Source organism: Symphalangus syndactylus, chromosome 14 (genome assembly GCF_028878055.3).
Source record: "Symphalangus syndactylus isolate Jambi chromosome 14, NHGRI_mSymSyn1-v2.1_pri, whole genome shotgun sequence".
Lineage (NCBI taxonomy): Eukaryota > Metazoa > Chordata > Mammalia > Primates > Hylobatidae > Symphalangus > Symphalangus syndactylus.
In genome coordinates, this window is record NC_072436.2 from 74,728,551 (window position 1) to 74,756,229 (window position 27,679).

At 41.2% G+C, this 27,679-nt stretch overlaps 1 long non-coding RNA gene and 1 pseudogene across 1 annotated transcript; both read right to left on the bottom strand.

Annotated features, from left to right (window-relative positions):
• Window positions 1–1,451: 1,451 nt before the first annotated feature.
• Window positions 1,452–13,169, bottom strand: LOC134732485 (uncharacterized). The gene is made up of 3 exons (XR_010115707.1): window positions 13,096–13,169; window positions 12,380–12,557; window positions 1,452–1,640 (listed from the first exon to the last, which is right to left on the bottom strand). It is a non-coding gene; the product is annotated as an uncharacterized lncRNA (long non-coding RNA).
• Window positions 13,170–25,352: 12,183 nt separating this feature from the next.
• LOC129462488 (keratin, type I cytoskeletal 18-like) lies at window positions 25,353–26,622 on the bottom strand (annotated as a pseudogene).
• Between the last annotated feature and the right edge of the window lie 1,057 nt (window positions 26,623–27,679).

Consider the following 27,679-nt stretch of genomic DNA (forward strand, 5'->3'; position numbering starts at 1 on the left):
GTTAGTTTCCAAGGACTGCTGTAAGAAAGCACCACAAACTAGGTCGGGCACGGTGGCTCATTCCTGTAATCCCAGCACTTTGGGAGGCTGAATTGGGCAGATCATTTGCAGTCAGGAGTTTGAGACCAGCCTGGCCAACATGGTAAAAACCTGTCTCTACTAAAAATACAAAAAATTAGCTGGGCATGGTGGCAGGAGCCTGTAATCTCAGCTACTTGGGAGGCTGAGGCAGGAGAATCACTTGAACCCGAGAGGTGGAGGTTGCAGTGAGCCCAGACCACACCACTGCACTCCAGCCTGGGCAACAGAGCAAGACTGTCTCAAAAAAAAAAAAAAAAAAAAAAAAAAGGACCACAAACTAGGTGGCTTAAAACAGCAGAAGTTTATTCTCTCTAAATCCTGGAGGCTAGAAGTTCAAAATCAAGGTCTTGCCTGGGCCATGCCTCCTCTGAAGGCTATAGGAGAGAATCCTCCCTTGCCTCCTCCAGCTTCTGGTGATTGCCAGCAAACTTTGTCATTCTTTGGCTTATAGATGCCTCACTCCTAGTTCTGCTGCTGTCTTCAAATAGCCTGACTCCTTGTGAGTCTATGTCTGTGGCCTAATATCCTTCTTCTTCTAAGTATATCAGTCATATTGAAGTTAAGTTTCACCCTAATCCAATATGATCTCATCTTAATTTGATTATATCTGCAGTAACCCTATTTCCAAATAAGGTCACATTTACAGGTTCCAGCATGAATTTGGGGAGGACACTATTTCAACCCAGTGCAAAAAGAGATCAGTATGAGTAGAGAGACTCAGCAGCGACCTATGGGGTAGGACATAGAGGGTTTCAGGATGAAAATCCTTCTCCCCTCCATAAAGAAATGTGCTATAGTGCCTAAATCCCACCATTAAAGAGACTTTCCTTTGGCTCTCAATGCCTTTTTAGTGCCAAATAAAATAAAAGCAAAACCAGTAATAATCCAAATGCTGTCTGGAGGAATGACATTCATAAATCACTATCATATCATGCTTCAGTGGTCATCAGTCCCTTTTTGAGCATGACAGCTAGCAGAAGTGAGGTTCTGTTTGAATGGAGCCTGAAATCTGTGACTAGAATTAAGCAGATGGCACGGGAAACCTAGGTAATAAGGTACCAAGGGTAGACATGCCTTAGTGCCTGCTTTGGTAACCTACCATATCCCAGGGAGCCCAGAGCCAGACCAGGCACTATGAGGGGGGCAGGAGGGAGCAGAGTGCATGTGTACTCCAGTTCATATTTATTGCGCACCTACTGTATGCCAAGGACCACGCTTGGTGCTTCCACACACATTATCTCATTCATTATAGCAACCTCGTGATGAAGAACATACCATCTCGCAATTCACAGATAAGAAAACTAAGCCTCAGGGGAGTTATGTGGCTTGGAAAAGGTTGAGAAATGAGCAGTAATTACCAAGCTCAAGTTCAGATACTGACATGTTTCCCTACTTCACAGAGAAGAGACGATGGAATCCAAGGTTTCCAGTCCTGCTTCTGCTGGAAGCCAGTCCAGCCTGAAGCTCTCTTGCTGTACATTCGAGTTTGCTCTTCTTAACTTCTGGTTTTAAATTGGCAGCCGTTTTCTACTGCGTTTCCAGTGTGCCTCTGTGTGTATCTTGGAGAGAGGAAAAAAGAGAATATATGGGTCAATATAAGCAGACTCTTAAAAGCATATACTTTATCATTGTAATAATCATAATATATTTTACTTTACAGCCACTCATAACTGAAGCCTCTGGGCACCCTAACAAAAATAGCTAAAAGAAAAAAAAAGAAATTATATTAAACAAAGGAAATACGACTATAAAACCCCAATAGCCAGGGAACTAAATGAACAACATAAAACCTCCAAACAACAAAACTACAGTGAAACCAAGAGGGGGAAAAAACCTTTTCACGAGCTTTACCCTGAAGAATTCTATGCTGTGAGATCACATCTGTTTAAAGCACCATAATTTATCGATATGACATCAAACCAGGAACCAGCCATTGTAAACCTTTCCCGCAGAAACTCTCAGAAAACTAACCAGGTGGTCGGTGGGGGGGTCTGTAGCACATAGCTGGGGCAACAATGGCTTTAAAATTTTATGTTCGAATACATCTATGTGAAGTTCCAAATCTTGGTACTGAGATGCAAAAATTAGTTCATTCCATGGGTAAGCAGAATCTACAAACAGGGCTTTTATTAACAATATTCTTTTTTTCTGAGACAGTCCATCCATGAGTACTTGCTGATGACTTCTCAAACTGCTGCTAAATGGACCATTTTCAAGAATAGGCCCTATTTAGAACTAGCCACTGAGTCTCAAATACTGTGAAAGGCTTTGGGGAGGATAAAAGCTCTTTCATTTATAAAGCAGCTGAGTTACTCAGCCTATCCTCCCATTCTGATGTTGCAGCCATTTCACAAACAGAAATTCCTGTTGACCCACAATACCGCCATAAACCTTTGTTTAGGAACCACTGTGACTGCCATATTCACGTTTGTGAGGGCAATATTTCCCCCAAGCAATTGCTTCCCACATCCCTCCTACATGCTTTCCTGTTAAATATGGGAAGCAGACCCTGCTGGAGAAAAAATCTTTAAAAGATTTGTAAGGTTACAACAGCACAAGCGTTTAGAAAACTACCTGGTTAGCAAAATGAAATAAAATGTTAAAAATGCTGAAAGACACCCCCTGCCTGTGTAAAATGTCGTTCAAAATGTTCATCCTCAAGTACTTTCTAGGCCGGTATAGATCTGGCCCCAGGAATTAGGACACTCGTGGCTGAAATGTGGACCTCAAGCCCAATGTAGCTTCAAGAGTAGAGCAGGCAAGAAAATCGTGCAGAGAGGAGAAAGAAGGCAGCACGGCAAGGAAACCTGATGATATGCGAGGAGCCAGGCATGCAGGAGAGTCAGCCCAGCCTGGGCTCTCACCCACGCTCTAATGCTTAGTAGCTAGAATACCTTGGATGAGTCACTTAACCTTCCTGGCCCCCTGTTTTATCGTCTATGAAATGAAGAGAAAGTGCTAAGCAAACTCTGCTCTTTTTATTTTATGGAAGCCCGTGCAGTTCTTCAGAGAAATGACCCGTCTCTCCATAGAACAACATGGCCAGCTCTCAGACACAGCATTCAGTTCAAAGAGCAAGCCATGGAATGACACACACTGGGTAATACCATTCACATTTGGGAAAAAGAACCCACCCTGACAACTCTGGATGATTTCTACAGGCCCCTGGCTGTATGTGTAAGAGTACACAAAACTGTAGACTGAGGCACACAGGCCAAGGTACAAGGGTAGATTCTTCTGGAAGCAGGTTTGAACTAGGTCAGGGCAAGTGAAGAGAATATATTTATATATTGCTTATGCAAGAGAGAATAAAACTTCTATGTGGTCAGTAAAAATATCATCTAGCTTGTTTCAGGAATTTAGTAATTCTAGAAAAGTCTCTGCCAGTCAATAAATGAGAGCTGGGGTTACAATGAGGCCAAAACTTGGAGAACCTCCAGGTGCAGGATGATGTAAGTATGCTACCTTACTAAGCTGGGCTCAAAACCTACTTGAAATGGACCTTGTAAAGCAAGATATGTAAAACGGAGTTGCAGCTGAGACTGGGGAAGCCCTGGGTGGGAGGAAAGCTTGGGGGGTCCCCTCTGCCCCAGCATGTCAACCAGAGAGCCTCTTTGTGAGCCGTCCACTATGTATGTGCCAGGCATGGGACACACACTCTCATCAACACCCCAAACCAGTTACTGGAAGCATTAATATGAGTGATGGTACCCTCCCACCCTGCCCTCATATTGACCAAGGCACAGAACTTTTGGTTCTTCTCACTTGGAACTGCCCAGGTGAAGACATGTTGATCTGGAAGAGTTCAGAGCCAGGACCCAGACTTCCCATTGCCCTCATTCATTTTGATGAGCTCTTTAGCATTGCTCAATTTAAGCGAAAAGAGCTTCCATGGGCCTTCCTGGAAATACCAAAGAAGACATTTCTTTTTATACACCAGAGGTAAAGGTATCACTGGCACACAAGCAGAAGAGAAAATGAAATGACCTCTGGCAGCCTGAGATTGTCTAGTGCTCAGAATGTCACTCCTTACTTTAGATATAGACTGGGAGTCAAAGCAAAAGTGTATTTAAAAGTAGGTTACCTATGTCTTCAACTGACTGTTTTATTTAGTTGGGCCAATCACAGCAGGAAGGCTACAGAAGATGACTGGGGGCATCACTTGGAATTTGCACCAAAATGATTGTGATGTTTTCTTCAATGAGCAACTTGAAAAATATACATTCAACCACATAAATAAAGTAGACATTAATCCAGAATCCGTGCTCCATTTCTAGCAAAGGCTATCAAGCTCTGAAATGCAAGAATATCAAGAGGAAAGGCAAATTTCCCCTCCTTTGTTCATTCCATTTTGCATAAGTCAAATCCCAGATAAAGCCTCCTGCTGGGAGGAGGTGCAAATGGGTGGGCACAGAGGCTGATGGCCTGAGTGGCTATGATCTTACCCACTCCAGAAGTCAGACTCCACCCACGAAGCTTATTTTAAAAGAAAAAAAAAGTAGGTTTTAACCAATTTATGTATCAGTTATATTGCAATTTTTTCCATTTTGCCTGTATAATAAAATAGTCCCTGTTCAATCTGGTGCACATCTTTTTAAAAAGTTTGAGTTCAATGTATGAGTATGTGGGTGGCGGGTGGTGGGGGTGTTAAATCAACTTCAGGTTTAGCAAATTAATGCAGATTTGCCTGATTCTGGTGTATGGATCAGTTCCAGACCTGTTTTCAAGCACTAAGCTACTGAAGATTATTATTTTTTGAATTTGTATTCCTTCTTAATCCCCTAATCCTTTCTGGAGAAATGTCCACATTGTCAGGCCAACACATGAAAAAACCTCAATGAAGCAGCAAGAAAAAAATGTAAAACAATAGATAAATAACCATGGGATATATTGTTCAGCTTTTGTTGAGCTTGAAATGTGCCAAGTTGGAAATAGGAGAGAGAGGTTTGTCATATTCCACTGGAACATATTGTCACTGTTATAACCAGCCCACATTCACCGGAGCTGCCAATTATTCCCCAGCCACCATTTTTTTCCTTTAGATTGATCTCCTGCTTGAGGCTGTTTCACACCCATGACTCTGAAGCTTCCCTAGTGGCATGTTGGCTAATTAAGAGCAAAATCCATCTCTTGATGAAATAATGCTGCCATTGAAAAGGAATTCTACATTTTTTTAAATTCTTAATCAGGCTGGAAGGAGTAGTATTCTAACACTTGTATTAAGCATAGGAAAAAAGGTCTACAGCTAGCAATTAGCAATGATGAAAAGGACAGCGATTTAAAGCATGTTGCGGTGACATTTTTATCAAATTAAATGAGTTTGCTAGGCCCACCAGCTGCATATGCTTATTGTCATTTACTGTTTGGACAGCAACACATCAGCCACTGAGTATCAGGAGGTGCCGAATTTAATAAGTCATTTTGACACTGGTGTGAAACGAACAGATCAGCATTCTGAGGAATGTGTTCACACTCTGAACAGACAGGCAGACATTCTAAGCATGTGAGGTGACACCAATCAACAGGAAGAAATGATGAAAGCCAGGCTAGGGAGCAGGCAATGATGGTGGCGGCGACAGCGGCAGGCGCGGAAACACACCACTGAGAAAAGAAAATGATACGCAATGCACACACCGAACCTACCGTTTCCTGGCTTAGCTACACAGAGCATCTGAAGAGGCAAAGACTTTTCAGAAACACTGGGACATGTATCCATTCTTGATCCCGGATGTTTCCATGTATAATTTAAAAACCTACCCAGTTTTCTTAAAACCACCACTAGGAGAAGCTGATAAATCTTCAGATTCTGTTGTTGTTTTGCTCCCTCATGTTTGAAATATGGCAAAAGAAACCAAAAAAAAAAAATCTCTGCATGCTAGGAAAACAAATTTCCGTTTACCCTTTCTACCTAATATGTTTGCCCTAAACTGATTGCCTAGCTAGGATAAGAGGAGCTAGTATTACTTGGTTTTGATTTACAATGAGGGAGGGTATATGTTGCTTTCAAAACTCTTGCTTGGAACATGAGATGTGGAATGACATTCTGATAATCCCAGAAGCTATTTATGTCAAGGGTGAGATCTGATACCAATGTCTTAACCATGTACCTGGCATCAAAGTTAAAACACACCAGATAGTCGATTGCCAATTACCTCTTAAAACCTGCAGGTGTAATTTACAGCCTAACAAAGGTGACTAGTAATTAGTTCATGGCTTCAGAAGTTTCTAATGCCATCTAGTGGAAATGGTAAATCTGATCACTTCTGCATCAAAGGAGAGCCTCAAATTCCAGATAATATGTCATTACGGTGCTTCATATTGAGAAAAACTTCGTGCAAGAGTCCAATCTCAAATATATCTAAAAAAAAATTGCTACAGTGCTCTCATAAGACTAGAATACACTGCCTTGGGAAATAAGACTTGCCCAGAATACTCTTGGATGCCTGCCCACTGCAAATGAAATCATTATTAGGACCAGCCCACCACTGCCATGCCTGTAAGATCATTTTCCTCATTATCATCACTCTTCTCTTTCTTGTCTTCCAGACTATAGAATCTAGAGATGCGTTGTTGTTTTTTTTTTTTTTTTTTTTTTTTTTGAGACGGAGTTTCGCTGTTGTTGCCCAGGCTGGAATGCAATGGCGCGATCTTGGCTCACTGCAACCTCCGCCTCCCAGGTTCAAGCAATTCTCCTGCCTCAGCCTCCCGAGTAGCTGGGATTACAGGCATGCATCATCACGTCCTGCTAATTTTTTGTATTTCTAGTAGAGAAGGGGTTTCTCCATGTTAAGGCTGGTCTTGAACTCCTGACCTCAGGTGATCCACCCGCCTCGGCCTCCTAAAGTGCCGGGGTTACAGGCGTGAGCCACCGCGCCCGGCCTAGAGATGAGTTCTTTCGTCAATTTTTAAAAATCATTTTGCAAGCCTAGTGGGTTCAGTAAAACCTGAAATATCTTTTGAAGTAAATTTTGCACTGATTTTAATCTAGAAAGTAGTTAAGGAAAACTAAATACATGTTGATAGTTTAATACTGGAAGCTACTTAACTTTCAGCAGAATGTTCATAGATTTTCCTCCAGTGAAATTCTACAGTGACATTCTGAGCAAGGACAGCATTGGAGACTTTCTGCCTCCTTTCAAGATGCTCACCAAGCAGCTTTAGCCATGGAGTTATGACATGAGAATCAAATGGTGCTTCACATAATTGCAAACACAAAAACAGTCCACATTTCATTTTGCATAGGAAGACGGGCAGGTGAACAGTCTCTGTTCACCTTTGCATATGTCACTCTCCTCTGTATCCACACTCAAAGGCAGTCCTCACTAGGAGCATGGTTATGGTAAGGGAAATTGCTGTGCAGGCAATCTGGAACCCTGAGTTCCAGTGCAAATTAATGTGAAACTCAGAGCTACTCATTTCACCTCTCCCCACTCAGTCCTTATGCATCAAATAAGGAAGTTAAATATGATATCAACTCAGAAGTCTTTTCTTCTCTAAAACCCTATGGTTTAGAATTTCAAGTCCAAAATTCAGATCTTCTGTTTCATTGTAACACTTGTATTTAGAAGTATTAACTTCATTGTAGTTATTTCACTTAAAATAATAATGTTTATTAAAATTTGCTTTATTATATATTTTATTTATATTATATTATCTTTATTATAATTATTTGTATTAAAAATATGTATTAGCCCACTGTGTTTGGACTGTCATTGATTTTAAAAGCAACTTATTGGCAAGAGGAGAGGGCTACAGTTTTTTGGTTTTTTTAGACTGAGTTTTGCTCTTGTTGCCCAGGCTGGAGCGCAATGGCGCGATCTCGGCTCACTGCAACCTCCGTCTCCCAGGTTCAAGCTATTCTCCTGCCTCAGCCTCCCTAGTAGCTGAGACTACAGGTGCCCGCCACCACTCCCAGCTAATTTTTTGTATTTTTAGTAGAGATGGGGTTTCACTATGTTAGCCAGGCTGGTCTCAAACTCCTGACCTCAGGCGACCCACCTGCCTCAGCCTCCCAAAGTCCTGGGATTACAGGTGTGAGCCACCGTGCCTGGCTGGAGAGGGCTACAATTTTAAAGAGTTAAAAATAGAAAGTATAGTATACCTTTCCTATATATGCCCATTTAGCATTGCTATGTTGAATAAAATATATTTTATTTTAGTATAGTTGTAAAATAAAGAACTTTTTCAGTTAGAAAGAAATATATAGTCTTGCCACACATAAAGTCTTTAAAAAAAAAAAAAAGAAGATAAATCATTTGTAGCTCTAACATCCAAAGACTTCAGACTGTTCATTTAACACAATAGTATACCCCTCAATCTTCTTCTCATGTGTAATATTCACATCATTTTATCATATGGCAGAGGTAAAATAGTATATGCTGATTTTCATAATAGCGTTCATTTTTGTGACAAGAAATATAGAGTTTATTATAAATATACAAATACACCAAGAAAATTAAAATCACCCAGAATCTCACGACTCAGATATCCTCATTTACTATTTTATTTCTTTAAAGTTATTTTTCTATGCATAATTTAACATGGTTAAGATTATATTACATATTCTGATTTTAAGTACAATTAACCCAAGAAGAGTCATTCACAATTCCTAGTTGGAAGACGTTATAAAGGAGGTTTTAATCACAGATTATATCTGCCACTGATAGGTTATTCATTTTTCATAATTACAAAAAAAACCTATATACTCAGGTCATTCAAAATGAGCACAAAATTATTACTCAAGTTCTTTGTCAATGCAATGTTTTTGTATTGCTGAATAAAAATCAGTTTCAATGGAGGGATAAAAAAATACTTTCTGGGTTTAGCAATTCTGCAAACACAATGCTGTCATTTAAATATTGCAGGCCTTTTTTTGGACTAGAAAAGAAGTAGGTTGTATTGTTTTAAGTAGAAGGTGATTCCATCTGACCCACGAGGTAAAGAATATTACCCAACAAAAGTATTTCCTCATTTTGAAAAAATAGCAAAAACCAACAATAACAACTAATGGAAAATAGCAAAAACCAACAATAACTAATGGAAGTGTTATAGACCCTAGCTTTGCTCGTGGGTTATAAATCCATTTGAAAATATCTAATATAATTAGATTTTGTATTATGGAATCTAAACAGAATAAGAAGCTATTTGTAAATCTTATTACATCATGGTTTCCAAGTCCTTAATCCTTCAATTGGCTGGAGTAAAACTTCAAGTAATTTTTCCAGTTGTGCACAACTTGGCATATTGCAGAATTTTTAATATTGTCTTCACAAATTAAGGCAATTCCTGGGTTGTGACGTCCCCGATTCTTAACCTTCAAAACTCTGGAGGTGGGCATCAGCTTCTTTAGTTCTCTAGAGGGAACTCTGAGTCCAGCCTGATTTTTGTTCCTTTGTAGACTAATTTTGAACCTGGATGCTTAAAGAGCTTTCTTTAGCCTCATAATTCAAAAGACACAGGAAGAGTCTAAGGGTAGACCTCTTTTCTTGGACCATATCAGGACCTCTGTGAGTCCTTTCAATCTACATTTAAGTCTTCCTTTGCCTCAGGAAACTTTCTACTTATTACATCTCTGATGGCCATTTTTGTGCAACATGGAGGGTGAGCTCTTCCTCAAAAGCACCAATTGTCGTTTTCACTCTTCTCATTCCTCTGGCCTCCACTCTACCCTACCCCACATAGTTTTAATCTTTGTCTTTTTTCCCTCCATATCCTGGGAAAAGTTTTATTTTGTACTATCTGTGCACCACCCTGCATAACTTCACTACAGATTTTAACCTCCAACTCATTTCTAACTTCCTTACACTCAATTATTTCATCTTTTTAAAATTCATTCTACGTTGTTTTGTTTTTACATCAACACTACTGCCTTTTTTAGGTGGTACAAATGCAAACATCCCTAATTTAAAATTTTTTCTTATTTCCCCCAATTTTTCCTTTATAAGAAGAAAAATTTGATCTAAGTATGGTGGCTCACACACGTAATCTCAGCATTTTAGGAGGTAGAGGCAGGAGGATCACTTGAGCTCAGGAGTTCAAAACCAGCCTGGGCAACATAGCAAGACCCTGTCTCTATAATATTAAAAAATCATAACAAAAAAGAAAAAAAACAGTATGTAGAAGAGTCTTTATCCACACATAACAGATGTTAATAGTTTATCATATTTGATTCTGATCTTTCTTAGACACATAAAATATCACAGATGAAGTTCAAACCTCTATAATCCCCCAGTGTATCTGTCTGTTTTCATGCTGCTGATAAAGACATACCCAAGGCTGGGCAATTCACAAAAGAAAGAGGTTTATTGGACTTACAGTTCCACATGTCTGGAGAGGCCTCACAATCATGGCGGAAGGTTAAAGGCACATCTCACATGGTGGCAGACAAGAGAAGGGAGCTTGTGCAGGGAACTCCCCTTTATAAAACCATCAGATCTCATGAGACATATTCAATTTCACAAGAATAGTATGGGAAAGGCCCGCCCCCATAATTCAGTCACCTCCCATCGGGTTCCTCCCACAACACGTGGAAATTGTGGGAGTTACAATCCAAGACGAGATTTGGGTGGCGACATACTCAAACCATATCACCCAGATATAATTATTTTGAGATTATTGTGTATCTAGTCATATTTTCATACTTTTGCTACTTATACATGGATTTATAAATAAATAATAGTGGGCTGTTTATTAAATTTCTATACGCAGAATCATATTGAAAATGGTACCATTTCGCCATGTTTGTTTTCTCTCAATATTATGTTCTGTGGAGAGGCCACATTTCGATGTTCCAGTTGACAGCCCCAGCTGAGGCATCACCCTATAGCCAGAATCCACTACTAGACATAAGAGTGCATGAGTCTCTTACACAACCCCACCCCTAGTCCTTGAGCCACTCCAGCTGATGCCAAGTAGAACAGAGACAAGCTGTACACATGGATTTCTGCCCAAATTGCAGATTTGCAGGCAAAGTAAGTGATGCCATAGTTTTAAGCCAGTAAGTTTTGGGATAATTTGTTAAGCAGCCACAGCAACATGAATGGCTTCTTCCTGTTCCCTGTCCTGGTTCCTCCATTTCCTTACCTGTTCTCCTGAGAGCACTGCCTTGATAAATTATTTGCATATGAATTCAGGAGACCCAGGCAGAGTTACGGGATAGTCCACACCAACAGAGAAATGCACAACTTCTCTTAAAAGCTCTGTTTTCATTAAAACTCTATTCTTCTGTGATATCAGTCACTGGGCAAAATAAGCAATTGAACTAGAACTAAAAGGTGATGAGAAGGAAGAAATATGCTCTCTGAATTCTCCTCTGAGTAAGCACATTAATGGGGGAGTTGGAGAACCAAGAAGCACCCAGAACCATTGTTGCTAAAAGAGCTATTTTGTAGAGTCCCATCTTGTAAAGGCAGTCTTAAAACTTTCACCTTAATAATCCTGAAAGAATCCCTAGGAGATTTTTCACCTTCCTCTCTCTGGTGGGAAAAAAAAAGAGCAAATCCCATTGCCCTCCTAATGTTAGCTCTCTAGAGAAATTGTTGAGGTTCCTGTGAACAGGTGCCCTGCCAAACAGCTGGATACCAAGAGCATGGAGGAGAGTGAATAATAGTTCTGAGTCTCTAGTCCCACCCCTTGGAGGAAAAGCCTCTGCCAACAAATAGTTTATGGGGCAACAGAATTCCATTTGCTGAGGAGTGTTTCTCCTCATAGTGATCTGAGTATTTCTTAGAAAGTGACCTTCTCTTTACCCCTGGTGCTTGACTATAGCCCAGTGACCTCAAGACAGCAACAAACAGCTGATATGCTTTATGGCAGGGATTTCACATACTAGGTCTTTGGAATAGATGTCTCCTTCTGACATCTATTCTGTAGCCACTCCAGCATGGTACATATTTCCAAGTGTTTTTGAGCTTGGCTAGCTCCAATTTTAGAGTTCCTCTCAATGGCATCACTATCCAAGAGTGCAAGTTCATAGACAAACCAACATCCTATGGCAATAGTCACGTAGTTACAGGCTTCTTTTAGTCTTCTACCAGGTCCCTTGGAAATAATTCAAAAATATGAGCATACTTGGAGCACCGTGAAATAAGCCTTAGAGAATTTTCTAGGATGGGATGTATTTAAATTATTCTCCATCTTGGGGCCTTATTTGCATTACAAAATTCCTCCCACCTCCACCATGGAGGGCATTTTGTCTTTCCCTGGCCTTTTGTTTCCCCAACCATCTGGAAAATGAAGCTAACCTAGGAGACACTGGAGCCCTTCACAAAAGGCTGCTCCATTTCCCTCCTAAACTCACCTTGGCCACTGTCTCATGCCCAGGAGAAAGCTTTACACTGACAGTCTGTCAAGAAGCTGAGCATCTCCTGGTGTTCTTCCAACAGCAGTGTAACAGCACCCATGGAAAACAAGGTCTCAGGTCATCCCATCACAGGGTTGCAAACTCCTGTGGCTCAGGAAAGCCATCTCTCCTCTGCCTTCAATGGCAAAGAAAGAGAAGAAAATATTTGTACCACATGCAGTTGTGAGGTGCTCTGAAGAAGATTCCAGAAAGTTTTATGGAAGGTCATTCCCAGAATGGCAACCACTTCATTTGGCCCAGCCCCATAAGATACCTTTAAATTCTAGCAAACCTGAAGTCTTTCGAGCTTTGGCATTTGGCTTTTGTTTTTATTTTAAACTTTTTTTTAATCTTTGCTCAAATATATGTTTCCCAGGATCTACAGTTAATTTAATCTGCAATAAACTGAAGTACCACAAAATTCATGGCAGAGTTCAGCCTTAGGGGTCAAGCAACCTATATTTCAAGCCCCAGCTGGTTCTGTATCTTAATTTCTATTTTTGTAACCTTGGAAAAGTTATGTCAATTCTCCAAGCTTCCATTTTCTTGTCTCAAAAAAAAATAGTATAATGAGTATACCTCTCTATAGAGTAATTGTGAACATTTCAGGAAATACTGCATGTAAAATACTAAGTTTAATACCTGACACCCAGTATGGATTCAGCTAATATTACCTATGTGAAGAGAAATCCTGTGAAACTCCATTTCATCCACTCATGCTCTGTCTGGAATATTCAGGACCAGGACTGTTTGATAAACAAGAGGGATAATCTTGTAGCATGTGGTGAAACCCCATTTCAAAGGCACTAAAGTGGGTATTAGCCACACACACACACACACACACACACACACACACACACACACACAAATAGAATAATCTGGATGATCTCTTGCAAGCACTAAACCTAAAAGAGAATGGGCTCCAGGCCAACACACATTTTCTGCAAAACCGAAGATCCACCCCACAATATGTGCTATGTTCTTTAGACCTGGAAGCTTCTTTATGCTAGAGACCTCATTTGGGGACTATTATGCAAATGGGATGGACAGGGTTTTGAATTGTATTATTAGTTGTTGAGGATTCTTTCTACAAAATTGTCCAGAAATACAGAGATTTTTTTTTTAATTATGAAAAACTTCAAAGATATGCAAAAGTAGACAAAATAGTATAATAAACCCCTATGTTCTCTTTATTCAGATTCTACAACTATCAATTCATGGACAATTTTGTTTCATCTAGATCCCCACCCACTTTCCCCAATCCTATTATTTCAAAGCCCATCCCCAAAATTATTTCATTTCACCCATCAATATTTTCTATGTGTCTCTAAAAGAACTCACATTTGTAAGATATAACCATATATCACTCTCACACTTAAAAGCTTAATATCAATTCTTTAATATCAAATGTCCAGCTAATGTTTAAATTTATAATTTGTCTAATAAATATCATACTACTTTAACCATGTATTTGTTTTAATAGGAATCCAAATAATGCCTATACATTTCAACCGATTTATTTCTTTTCTTTTTTCCATCTATAGATCTTCCTCAATATTTTCCCTTGCAATTTATTTGTTAAAGAAACTAAACTGTTCTGTGAGTGTCCCAGAGTCTGGATTTTCCAAAAAGCCTGCTAAAGAGTTCTTAACTTTTCACAATTAACCTCTAAACAGGAGGAGGGATAGAGAAGCTGAAGAAGCTATTAATCTGCTGGTGAGAACATTTTTATTCTTTTACTAAAGGCTGCTGATGCAATCGACAAGATCACTGTCGTGTCAGTTGCAGGCTGGGGTGAGGAAGCCCAAGATTTGTTATGCCCTCAGGTCTTCCCCTATGTTCCTTCTAATGAAGACATCACAGGCACAAGCGCTCTGTGTACCTCATTATTACTCACTATGTTTTTCTTGAGAACCTGCTCCCTTCTCTCTCCCTGACATAGGTATGGGTCTGTGCAGTGGAACTAAGGGGATGAAGATGTGGATTTAGCGGCAAAAGGCAACAGGTGGGAGAATGAAAGGGTGAGGAAATAGGTAGATGCAGCCAAAAGCAAGGGAGTCCAGGATTATGGATGGGTAGGATGAGCAGACAGGGTGTGATGGGGTGTCAAAGCGAAGGTAGTGGCTCTGCCATGATCACTGAGTCTCATGCCTGGTGATAAGGAATTAGGCCACTTGGGCTGGGAATACATATGACCTTTTCCTCCGCCGTGAACACAACCTCTGCTACCTCAAACTAAAATCCTCTAAACAACTCAGCCATTGTAGGAGATGCATTATGACTTGAGTTGTTATGACAGATCAGATCTGGCTATGCGGTTATGGCAGTCTGTACTAGGAAAGCTGTTAGCCTGATGGCTACTTTATTCTTCCCACACGGGAGCCCTGCCGTGAGAACTGGTCCCCTTTTATATACAATAGTAAGATTCTAGAGCCTTCCCCCATGCTTAGTATTTTACATTGCTATAAAAACAGCAACACCTTGGTGACAGAAAAATAATATAAAGCAGAGGTATATTTTCATAAAATAAAATGTTGATGCTATTAGTGGACATTGAAGGTATACAGTCAGCCCTCCATATTCATGAGTTCTGCATCTGTGCATTCAACCAATCAAGGCTCAAAAATATTCAAGAAAAATAATTGTTTAAAATACAAACTGCAAAACAATATAGTATAATAACTATTTACACATCATTTACATTATACTAGGTATTCTAAATAACCTAGAGATGATTTAAAGTAAACAGAAAGACGTTTGTATGTAGGCTACATGCAAATACTATGCCATTTTATGTAGAGGAGTTGAGCATCCACAGATTTTGGTATCTGCAGGGGTCCTGGAACCAATCCCCCAAGGATACCGAGGAACAACCATCCTGTGTCTTCTCCTTTTGATTCTCTTTTGTTCTCATAATAAGCTTTGAAAATTAACAAATTTTTTTTCTCATGTAAAAACCCCTCATGAGAAAAAAAAAAAATTTCCTTCCATGACACTAAACCCCTTCATGAGATCAAAAAAAAAAAAACAAAAAAACTGATGATCTCCACCTCTGGCAATGGTGTAAAGGCTTACCTTCCCACTGAAAACAACTAGAACACCTGGACAAGATACTTTTTAAAATGTATTTATTGGCTTCAGAGAACTACCAAGCCAAGGAAGACTTGAGGAGCCACATTCCTGGAGAGACAACTGCAGAGCATTGAGTCCAATATTCATCACTGCTTTTGCCCTCTCACTGTTCACAGGTTTCAAAGCAATAGCTAAAAGGTTGAAAGCCTGAGCAGAAAGTGGCAGCTGAAAGACTAGACAGAGCATTGACATTCTCGGGTGGGGAGGGAAGCAAAAATTGGAGTTCCGAGGTCAACAAAGAGAAGGTGCCCTGGTAACCACATTATGCTTTCAGTTGGGACTCCCACTGGCATAATGGTGAACAAAAATCAATCCGACCTCACAAAATCTGAAGCCTAACTTCAAATCATCGCAATCCCAGGTCTGATCAAGGTCATCTGTCCCTGGGTTAACTTCATGCCAGACACAAAACAGGTCCTCTGGAAAATGTAACATCATACAGAACTTCAAATTAGCTCTACAGCTCTTATATGCATGTCTAAGCATGCTAGGAGATGAGACCAAATAACCAAAAACCAACAGAAAAGAACAGACAATAGAAACAGACTAACACAAAATCAAGACCTTTGAGTTTCACATATTATAAAGTAATTGAGATTAATTTGTTCAAGATATTATATGATGAAATGGAAAATTTCAAACTGTAAACTTTTTTAAAAGGATCAAGTATAAATACTAGAACAGAAAAATACAACAATTGGAATTAAAAATTTAAGAGTGGGGTTTAGCAGCAGCTAAAAAGATAATGGTTATCTGGAAGATAGGCCAGAAGAAAATAGCCAAGCTGTGGGAAATCCAAAATCTTGATAAGCACAGTAAAATTTTGAAGGTCAAAGAAAAAGAAAAAATCCTAAAAGCAGATGGGACAGGGGTGGAAGGACACATTACCTTTAATAGAGTGACAATAAGACTGGCAGCTGAATTCCCAACAGAAATAACTGAAGCCTGCTGGACATGTCCCCAGATGACCTTGGTGACCAATTCTTACTTTCTTTTCTCACTTAACAATTCTCAAGAATAACTATAGAATGTGCTGGGAATGCAATAGCCTGAGATAAGGAGGAACTGGCCAGAACAGCTTGGGCTCTGTTCCAGTCCCTCCTAGAATAAGATCTCCTACAACACTTTAGCACAGTGAGTCCAGTTTCCTCTGATACAAAACCCAAAGTGGAACACACTTTCAGGGACCCTCAGCTGTGGTGAAAAGTGGGATAAATGCATAGGAGACTTCATCCTCCCTGGGCAGCTTTCCTGAGCCTTAGGGAACAAGCTCATCATGAATCCTAGGCTTCTATTGTCCTCTGCTGCCTATCTATGAGTAAAAAAGTTGCTTCACTTAATTTCTTGTGGTACCAGACTCATGCAAGTGAATTGAAACTAGTGCAGTGTTTAGAGTCTTTCCTTGAGATTGAAACAAGTACATAGTGAACATGCTTCACAAAGCCAGGAGACAATGGAATGATGCTTGCAAACTGCTGAAAAAAAGAACAACTGGGCTTCCACTTCCAATATGGTAAAGTAGCTGCTACCATACCCAGATTTCCCACATATCACAACTATAAACTCTGGACAAAATTAGAAAAAATAAAAACCTGATGACATTGGAAAGTAAACAAACACAGGTAAATTGTGAAAGAAAGTAGACACTTGGGAAAAAGGAACAGCACAGGGTGAGTTGCCCATTTTTACAGCATTTTGCCTGAGTGTAGGCCAAAGTCAGTGCTGCGCACTGTGGTTCTGATAGAACTTCAACAGAAAATCTCTACCTCACCAGCTTGAAAAAAGCAGAAGACAGAGTTCACAATAATCAGCCACTGGAAGGGAGAGGGAAATCTCAGAAAGGATACAGTCAGAAAGAATGACCAAAATTTCTGTGTTTAAACTGCCCAAATCTCTGGCTAACGCCCAAAGCACACAACCACGAGGCAGATTCTAGCTAAGAATATGAGCTTTGAATACCTGTGGGACAATATCAAAATGTCCAACATACATATAACTGGATCCCAGAAGAAGAAGAAAGAGAAAATAGGACATAAATAATAAAGAAATAATTTCCAATTCTTTTCCAAATTTAGTGAAAGACATAAATTTACAGACTCAAGAAACTCAGTGATTCATGAGCAGGACATACACACATAAAATGATTAATATCATCAGATTCAAACTGCTGAATACCAAAGATAAAATCATGATAACAACAAGAGAAAAGAACACAAAACACACGGCTAAACAATGATTCAAAATATCACAAACTTCTCACTTGAAACTAAGATACCAGAGACACCGGTAAAACACTGAAAGTGATGGAACAGAAAGCTATCAACCAAGAATTCCACATGCAGAGAAAATAAACTTCAAGAATGAAGGCAATATAATGGCATTTTCAGAGGAAAGGAAATAATTGCCAGCCTGGAAGTCTATACCAGTGAAAATATCCCTAAAGAAAGAGTGAAATAAAGATGTTTTAAGACAAAGAAACATTGAAATAATGTACTGCCAGTAGATCTGTACCAAAGGAAATTCTAAAAAGGGTTCTTGGAGAAGATGAAAACGATCTCAAATGGAGCTTAGAAATGCAGAAAGAATTAAGAGTCACAGAAAAGATATGTGGGTAAACATAAATGAATACATAATGTAAAAACTATAATAATCATGTCATGGCAGTTAAATTATACACAGAATAAATATAAATGACAGTAGTAATAAAAATCAGAAGTCAAATGAAGTTAAAGTGTTCTAAGGTCCTTGAATTTCTTGGGTGGAGGTAAAAGTACTGTTTTACATGTAGTGTAATCTAACCTCTGCCAGTCAGACCTCCCCTTCAAGACTTAGGGACTTACTCCCTCAGCTGTCACCTCTCTTTAGGAGTTGCCATCAGCTGAAAAGGGCCACCTTGCCCAGTGACATGCTCCCTTCCCAAGGTGGCCTACATCCAATAACTGCTCAATGTGTGGATATAAAAGCCTGGCCTCTCACCCAAACTCAAGACAATGCTGAAAAGCCATCCCCACTTCCAAGATTCCCTGGAGAGAGCTTTAGTCTTTCATTCTAATTGCAGCACAACCCAACTTCTCCCTTTAACAAACCTGCTTCCTTTCCTTCCCTTCCACTGGTGTTAAGCCAAGAACATCTCCCCCAGTAAACTTTCTGAACAATAACTACATCTCAAAGTCTGTCTCCTGGGAGACCCAACCTGAAACAGTATATTAGGCTTTCATAAGTCTAGGAGAGATGTTTAAATTCTAGGATAACCTCTAAAAGAGTACAAAAACAAAATGTAAAATTAGCAAACTAAAAGAGGGGAAAAATAGAATAATAAAAGATAATCCAGGCCGGGCGTGGTGGCTCACGCCTGTAATCCCAACACTCTGGGAGACTGAGACGGGTGGATCACTTGAGGCCAGGAGTTTGAGACCAGCCTAGCCAACATGGCAAAACCCCATCTCTACTAAAAATACAAAAATTAGGAAGGCGTGGGTGGTACACGCCTTTAATTCCAGCTACTGGAGAGGCTGAGGCACAAGAACTGCTTGAACCTGAGAGGAGGAGGTTTCAGTGAGCTGAGATCGTTCCAATGCACTCCAGCCTGGGCAACAGAACAAAGACTCTGTCTCAAAAATAACAATAATAATAATAATAATAATCCAAAAAAAGGCAAGAAAGGAGACAAAAGGGAACATAGAACAGGTAGGAAAGAAACAAATTAACCAGATGACTGTTAAACTTATGAAAAGACACTTAACCAGTAATAATCAAGAAAATGCAAATTAAAGCAATACCATTATTCATCCATCAGATTTGGAAAGATTTAAAGAATGATACCATCCAGCACCAGCAAGAATTCCAGATTATGGACTCTTTCATATATTGCTAGTGGGAATGTAAACTGTTACCACCATTTGTAAAAGCAACTTGGTAATATATATTTAAATTAAATATTCATTGACCCTTTGTAGCAGAAACTAACTATTCAAAAAATTGTTTCCTCTTGTTCTGGGCACACCTACACTACATTTTCCAGATTCCTCTGTAGCAGACAACTGAGTCCTAGCTCAGGTATGACACTACATTCACTTGTCGAAGGTAGCAAAGCCCCTGCGGCCTGAACCTGGAGTGATTATGTGAAGCAGAGACCTCTGAGTACCTGAAACTAATGTGGACTATTTTACTTTTATTATGTTTGAAATATGATATATTCTAGGGTCTATTTGTTATAGCAGTTAGCTTGCTCTAACTTATATCCTTTGACCCAACAATATTACTTACAGGCATCTGTCTTTAGAGGTAAAAGTATAGAATACATATGACCCTTTGTGTAAGGAAACATATGACCAGAGCAACCTGAATGTTCATTAGTAAGAGAAAAGAGTTGCATCAGTTATAATACATCCATACTAAGGAATATTATGCAGCTATTAGGAGTTATCTCTGTGCCTACTGACCTGGAGAGACTACCACAATGATTAAGGGAGAAAAAAACCAACATGATACAAATGCTTAATATAATTTCTTTTGTAAGAAAAGAGAAACTGACCCCAAAAAAAATGGCATACAGATGTGTGCATATATTTGCATGAGGATGGAGAAAGGTATGCAAAAATGTGAATCAAGTTTTTAACATTAATTATCTCAGGGATGTAAGAATGAGCAAATACAGGCTATGGGAAAGAAAAAATGAATAACAGAACGGAAGCCTATCTCAGTGTAATATGGAATGAAAATGTAGAATATAAAATTGAATCATTAAATATTAAATCAAATATGTAAAAATTAAATATATATGTATGTAGAGAAGATAATATCAACTTATATAAAATTCACTTTTGTCTTAAATGTTAATATTTTAATGTTACTTTTATAATTTAAAAAAACTGAAGAAAAAAAAGGAACAGGCTTAACCCCTACCTGGACTGGGCTTTTTATGCCACATAGTTACCATTTCTTTAAACTGACCAGCCTGGATTTAAGACTATGTATTGGTGTTGGGATTGCATCAGTGTCTTGTTGAGCCCAAAAGTCCACAATCACTATGAGGGTGCAGTTTTCCCTGGAAAAAAAAAAAAGTCCCCATAGTCAGTCATCCCAGGTAGAGTTCAAATCTGGAATAGGAAATGAAGGCGTGAGAGGCAAGCCTTAGACTAGAATGACTTCTTAAACTTTAATGTTCTTACAAATTGCCTAGAAGCCTTATTAAAATATAGATTATATTTCAGTGGGTCTAGGGCAGGGCCTATGATTCTGCATTTCTCATAATTTCCCAGGTAATGCTGATGCTGCCAGTCCTTGGACCACAATTTGCACAGCCCAAGGACTAGTGTGAGGGAAATCTTCCTACTCTCTCTGGGGGCAGAAGCAGGGTACAGGGAGCAGGGGGTGAGGGGTTAGCTAAGTTGCCCCAGACAAAGCAGTAGTAAGACCGGGAGCTAGGCTGCCAAGACACTCTGAAGATGGCCTGAGCCATGCATGCCTCAGTTGCGAGCTGTGCATATTCACTTCCCTTCCATCAACCTCGAACCTTCTGTGAAGTCTTGTTAAAAGTTACATCCCAGGCTCTGCTGCATTGTCAGGAATTACAAGTGATAATTCCTGGAAAGACTAATCCCATGCTTATAATGAAGTGTCAACAGTAACAGCTGGGTCTGTTTCCCCTGAGGTCAATATAGTGGTTACAAAGGTCTCCCCAGCAGGAGGAGCCCTGGTGGCCTCTGTTCAGGTGGTATGAGGAGCAGAAGCTGCCAAATAGCACCCTTGATGGGAGAAGAACTGAGGCCATTTCCGAACAGGGAGCAGCACTCTGGCATATCCACCAAGTAAAAATGAACCAAGCTAAAATGGCTTAAGCAATAAAAGGGGGTTATTTTTTCAGGTAACAAAGAGTCTGGAAGTCAAGCAATTTCAGAGTTGGGTGGTTCTCAATCCAATGACACCATTAAAGACCCAGGGACTTTCTGTCTTTCTGCTCTCCTCTCCCAGGCATGTTGGCTTTTGTCTCAGGCTGTCCCTTCTGTGGCCAGATGACTGTGGATATTTTAGGCATCACAAGCTCACACAACACGTAAGACAGAACACCCCTTCCTTCTATCCCTGGCAAAGATAACTTTCCCAGAAGCACCCTCTTTCTCCAGTCCTCCTTACAACTCATGAGCCAGAATTGCACTACCTGCCAAGTTCCTCTACCAACCACTGAACAGGGAAACAAGATTCCCTTGCTTGGCTTACAGGAATAAGATGCTCTCTCTTTATGTGAGTGGGGTCAGCTTCCTGAACAATGCAGCTGCCTGATACCCAAACAAAACTGTGGTCTGTGAGCAGGAAAATACCTGGACTGGGGACATGTACTGGTGTTGGGGTTAGATGCGGGAATGAATTTAGGAAAAGCAGACAGTGGTGTCTTCCATTCCTGAAAAACACCCATAAATACATGGAAGGTTCTTTGAGGGGTGTTACTTTCCATCAATAAAGGCAGTAGGTGGTCAAGACACCATCCTGCAGTCATAAATCAACCCTGGAAGACAAAGGAGAAGAAAAATCAAGGAAGTGGATAGAGATCAAGTTTCACCAAAAACTATAAAGATCCAAACAAAGGGCCCCATGTGAACTATGCACATTCCTACTTCAGTGCTTTTACCTGTGCAGTCTGAACTGCCTCACCCCTACACACACACACACACACACACACACACACCCCTACCTGGCACACTCTCTTGTCTTTTATCACAGACCTTCATTCCCTCCATTTCAAGTCTGTCACACCTCAGAAACTTCTCTAACTAGTCCAGCCTACAATAATTTATCCATTCTATGTATTCCTTGAGCATTTGTAGTCTGTAACACACACGCTGTCATTTAACTATAGTGTGCATATTCTGGAACTATTAGTTTGTATACATGATTATAGCAGGATGTTAAAATGGAACTCTTTCTTACTCCTCTAGAGCACGTGGAAAATAGGTGTCAGCTATCCTCACTTTCCAAAGCAAGATGTTAAACCATCTATGCAAGAATTCCAAGGAAAAAGTCTCACAATTTTGAATGTTCTCACCACAAAGAAATGATGTGTTTGAGGTGATAGATATGGTAATTATCCTGATTTGATCATTACACAGTGTATACATGTATCAAAACATCACACTGTGCTCCATAAATATGCACAATTATTGTGTCAATTGAAAACATAATAAAACTTCTAAAAAGTGGGGAAAAAATGGTCTGAGAAACAGTTTTGTGACCATTGTCCTTAATGATATAAAATGTTGAAACTGAGCAACCTGGGAAATAGATGTTTTCATTCTCCTATTAGTATGCTTTCTGTCTTAATGTCCCCTTACAGGATTGGATTCAACTGCAAGTGAAAGAAAACACAAAACAAATGACTTCTAAGAGAAAGAACTGTATTCCTCTCTCATGTAAATATCTAAAGTAATGGCTCAAGGCTGAGACGGTGTATCTATCCACATTGCCACCAGTAAGAAAGTTGAAAGGAGAAAGGTCCAAGTCCTCTTAAGGATACTTCCTGAACACTGCACACACAGTCTTTACAGCCCACTGGCCAGAACTGAGTAACATAACTAACCCCAGTTATAAGGAGGACTGAGAAATGTAATCTTTATTCTGAAAAGCCATATGCCCAGCCAAAAGTCTAAGGCTACATCACTGTGGAAGATACAGTGAGGAAACTAGGTGTTTCTTCCATAATCCACCTCCTTTTTTTTTTTTTTTTTCTTGAGATAAGGTCTCGCTCTGTCACCCAGGCTGGGGTGCAGTGGCATGATCATTGCTCACTTCAGCCTCAACCTCTCAGACTCGAACAATCCTCCCACCTCAGACTCCCAAGTAGCTGGAACTACAGGTTCACATCACCATGCTCGGCTAATTTTTTAGTTTTTTGTAGAGAGGGGATCTCACTATGTTGCCCAAGCTGGTCTCAAACTCCTGGGCTCAAGCAATCCTCTCTCCTTGGCCTCCCAAAGTTCTGAGATTACAGATATGTGTGCCTAGCCCCTACCTCCTTAACGCTAAAAATATCCATGTGCACCCATCTTGAAATACATAGAACATACCCATCCTTTCCATAAAAGAAGGCAATGACCCAACCAGTAACTGCATTCAGCTTAAATCCAGAGTGTATGACTAGTGCCCAGTCCTCTCCATCAGGCCCAGATGCAGCTCTTAGTGGTCAGGTGATCTATACGCTAATAGTAAGTTATCTTCCCATCACATACCTAAAATTAAAATGGTAGAGAAGAAACAAGACAACAACAATTTCTAAAGACTCCCATTTGGAAATGGGGAGAAGGGGAAATGCCCAGAAGTCACTGGCCCATAACTATTATCATATCCCACTGGGCAGGAATAGCAAAGGCTCCTGTCCTTGACAGTGAAGTCACTTCCTTGGTTGGACACTCTGGCAGCTTCTCAGTCTCCTTTCTGAGAATAATTCCCTTGTCCATTCGCCCTGGCTTTTCCCTCTGGAAGTTTCTCCTTTATCCATCATCCTCTTGACCACATCTGAAATGGGCCTTGGAGGGCACACACAATCTCCTTTCACACACTCTTGCTGCTAATGCAGCCTCTGGAACACAGGCATTACTCTACAGATTGCTGCTCACAGGCTTTTTTGTTTCCAATATGATTCCCTCAAACTTTTAGTAGGCTTCCAGTTTATCTGTTTCCATGTGTGAAAAGCCACAGACAACAATGTCATCTAGACACAGCATTTAACCCTAAAGTCTCAGGCTTTTTACTTACTGGCCAGTGTTCAGCCACACCTCTCTCTTTCTCAACATAGTAGCAACTGAAACAAAAGGTTTGCTAAGATTTGATTTTTGCAGCCAGCTAAGCTGATTCCCATGATGGCAGAGAACTCTTAAAGTAAATTGCTTGAAGAGGGTTTGGGGCCACAGTACTACATGTTAGCGAGGCTGCCATTTTGCAGCCACCTCTTGGGGCTGCTTCAAGTTGGGGTACAGACACAGTTAGCTTAATTAACACTTCAAACACCTCCAAATTGCTAGACTCTCAGTCAAATTAGAGTGCAGGCTACATCACAGAGTGCCTCCCCTAGCAAAGCAACATTTCCTTCCACATCTGCTTGTGGACTAACTAGCTCTCAGCTGAATTCAACTCTCTCCTGTAGGACTTTGCTAAAAGCAGCAAAAAGCTGCCCGACCACCAACATTCTAGCCTTTTTCTACTATTTTCACTAACACGTGGTCTGCCTTTTGAGGTATAGCAGATGCAATTTGACCTAATGTTTTGCTACCATCTAATGGGAGTGACCTTCTTCCTATTCTGCAACATCTATGTTTCTGCAGCCTATCATCTTCCCAAGCTAATGCTCAGCACTCCATTTCAAAACAAAATTCTAAATTACTTAGTATTAGGTTCAGTTGTGTCAGACAACCCATAACAATAGTGGATTTGTTTGTTTTTTTTTTTTTTTTTTTTTTTAGATGGAGTCTTGCTCTGTGGCCCAGGCTGGAGTGCAGTGGTACAATCCTGGCTCACTGCAACCTCTGCCTCCCTGGTTCAAGTGATTCTCGTGCCTCAGCCTCCCAAGTAGCTGGGACTACAGGCACACGCTGCCACACCCAGCTAATTTTTTTGTATTTTTAGTAGAGACAGGGTTTTACCTTGTTAGCCAGGATGGTCTTGATCTCCTGACCTCGTGATCCACCGGCCTCGGCCTCCCAAAGTGCTGGGATTACAGGCGTGAGCCACTGCACCCAGATTTTTTTTTTTAACCTCTGAACTTTTCACTGGCCTCCTGCTCCCCAAAGGGTCCCCGGGTTCTGCTGACTTAATGTCTCAGAACTTTGGTGTCGTTGGTCTCAGACCCCACTTTGCCATCCACTGTCCGGCAGGTGGTAGTCTTTTGCATAGTTTGCATGGAGTTGGTGCTGTCCAGGGCATCACCAAGATTGAAGTCCTCGCCATCTTCCAGCAGGTGGCGGTAGGTGGCGATCTCAGCCTCCAGCTTGACCCTGATGCTCAGCAGGGCCTCGTACTCCTGGGCCTGGCACTGTCCCTCTGCCCGGGTCTGTGCCAGCTCTGACTCCAGGTGCAGCAGGATCCTGCTGAACTGCTCCATCTGCAGGGCATAGCAGGCCTCCACCTCCCTCAGGCCATTCTCCAAGCTAGCCTTCAGATTTCTCATGGAGTCCAGGTTGATCTCCAAGCAGCTCCATGAGCATCATCTCAGCAGCTCCAACCTCAGTGGACTGCATGGTGACTACTATGATACTCTCCTCAATCTGCTGAGACCAGTACTTGTCCAGCTCCTCTTGGCTCTTCCAAGCCAGCTCATCATATTGGGCCCGGATGTCTGCCATGATCTTGGCAAGGTCCTGAGATGTGGGGACATCTACCTCCACAGTCAACCCAGAGCTGGCAATCTGGGCTTGTAGGCCTTTTATTTCCCCTTCTTGGTTCTTCTTCATAAAGAGCAGCTCTTCCTTGAGAGCCTCGATCTCTGTTTCCAGCTGCAGCGAGTGACATTGGTGTCATCAATGACCTTGCAGAGCCCATGGATGTCGCTCTCCATAGACTGATGCATGGCCAGCTCTGTCACATACTTGACTCTAAAGTCATCAGCAAGATGGGCATTGTCGACTTGCAGAACGATGCGGGCATTGTCCACAGTATTTGTGAAGATCTGAGCCCTCAGGTCCTCCACAGTCTTGAAGTAATGGCTCCAGTCTCTGACTTGGGGTCCCTTCTTCTCCAGGTGCTCCCGGATTTTGCTCTCCAGCTTCCGATTCTTGGTCTCCAGTCTCCTCACTCTGTCCAGGTAGGAAGCCAGGTGGTCATTCAGGCTTTGCACGTTCTCCTTCTTGTTCTGGATGTCTCCATCCTGCCAGACCCCTGGCCATCCCCACAGCCAGTGCCCCAGACCCTATGCCACCCCGGAAGCTGGTGGAGGGGGACATGGAGATCTGGGAACCAGAGCCCCCAGCCCCTGCAGAGACACTGGTCATGCTGCTGACTGGCCGGGCGTCTTAGCTGGGCACCTGGACAGAGCCCAGGGACCGGTAGTTGGTGGAGAAGGTGGAGCAAGTGGTGAAGCTCATACTGTCCGGGGAGGAGAGAGAGAGAGGACAGGACTCAGGCTTTACCGGTGACAAATAGTGGGTTTTCAAGATGGAAGTTTATTTCTCTCACACATGCAAGTTTCAGTAGTCAGCGTGTGTATGACTCATCGGGGACCCAGGCTGCTTCCTGCCTACTGCCCAACCTCCTCAACATGCTGCTTCCACTTCTGCGACCAAGATCTCAACCAATTGCCTTCCATTCAGTGGGAAAGTGGGTTGAGGAGAAGACCATGCCATCTCCTTTTAAAGATATTTCCTGCAAGTTGCCTACACTGCATGTACCCAATATGCCATTGATTAGAATTTAGTACCATGACAATGGGACTCAATACGCCATTGATCAGAGTTTAGTCTCATAGTGGTTAGCTGTAAGGGAAACTGAGAAATGTCTTTATTCTGAAAAGCCACATTTGCAGATGAAATTCACTCTATCACTGTAGGAAAAAAAATGGAAAAAAAAATTGGGGGACAAGTAGTGTTTCTGCCAAAGTGGTATTTCCCCTCACCTCAAACCTGGTGGAATGAGCTCCCAGGAGACAAAATAGAGCTTGTTCAAGGTCCCCTGAAGTCTGTGGGGTACCAGAGGGTGGTGCCACCACGCTGGATGAATGACCCTAAAGGGAAAGGGTGGGTAGCAGGGCTGAAAGCAGAGAGAGGAGAGGAGGGCCTGCATGACTGAGGGAGAGCCAGCCTGGCACCCTCTTAAGGGACTTTGTCTAAGATGGCCTCCTGGGGGCCACTGGGACACAGCAGAGTCTCTCTGTGTGAGTCAGATTACTGGAAAACCAAAGAAACTGCAGAGAAGAGACTCCCAGAGATGAAAGGCAATCTCCGAAGAATATACAAATTTTTGCTTCTGTCCCCAAAGCAAATCAACTTCAAACTTCTCCCACAGCCAGAAGAAGCCATGTCAGGTGGCATTGATGCCAGTCACATGAGACCCTCCCAGCCATTACCTGTCCTCCTCTCCTACCCACCCCAACCTCAGAGCAGTCAGCAACATCGGTGAGCAAGCTGGCTAGGAGGAAAACACTTG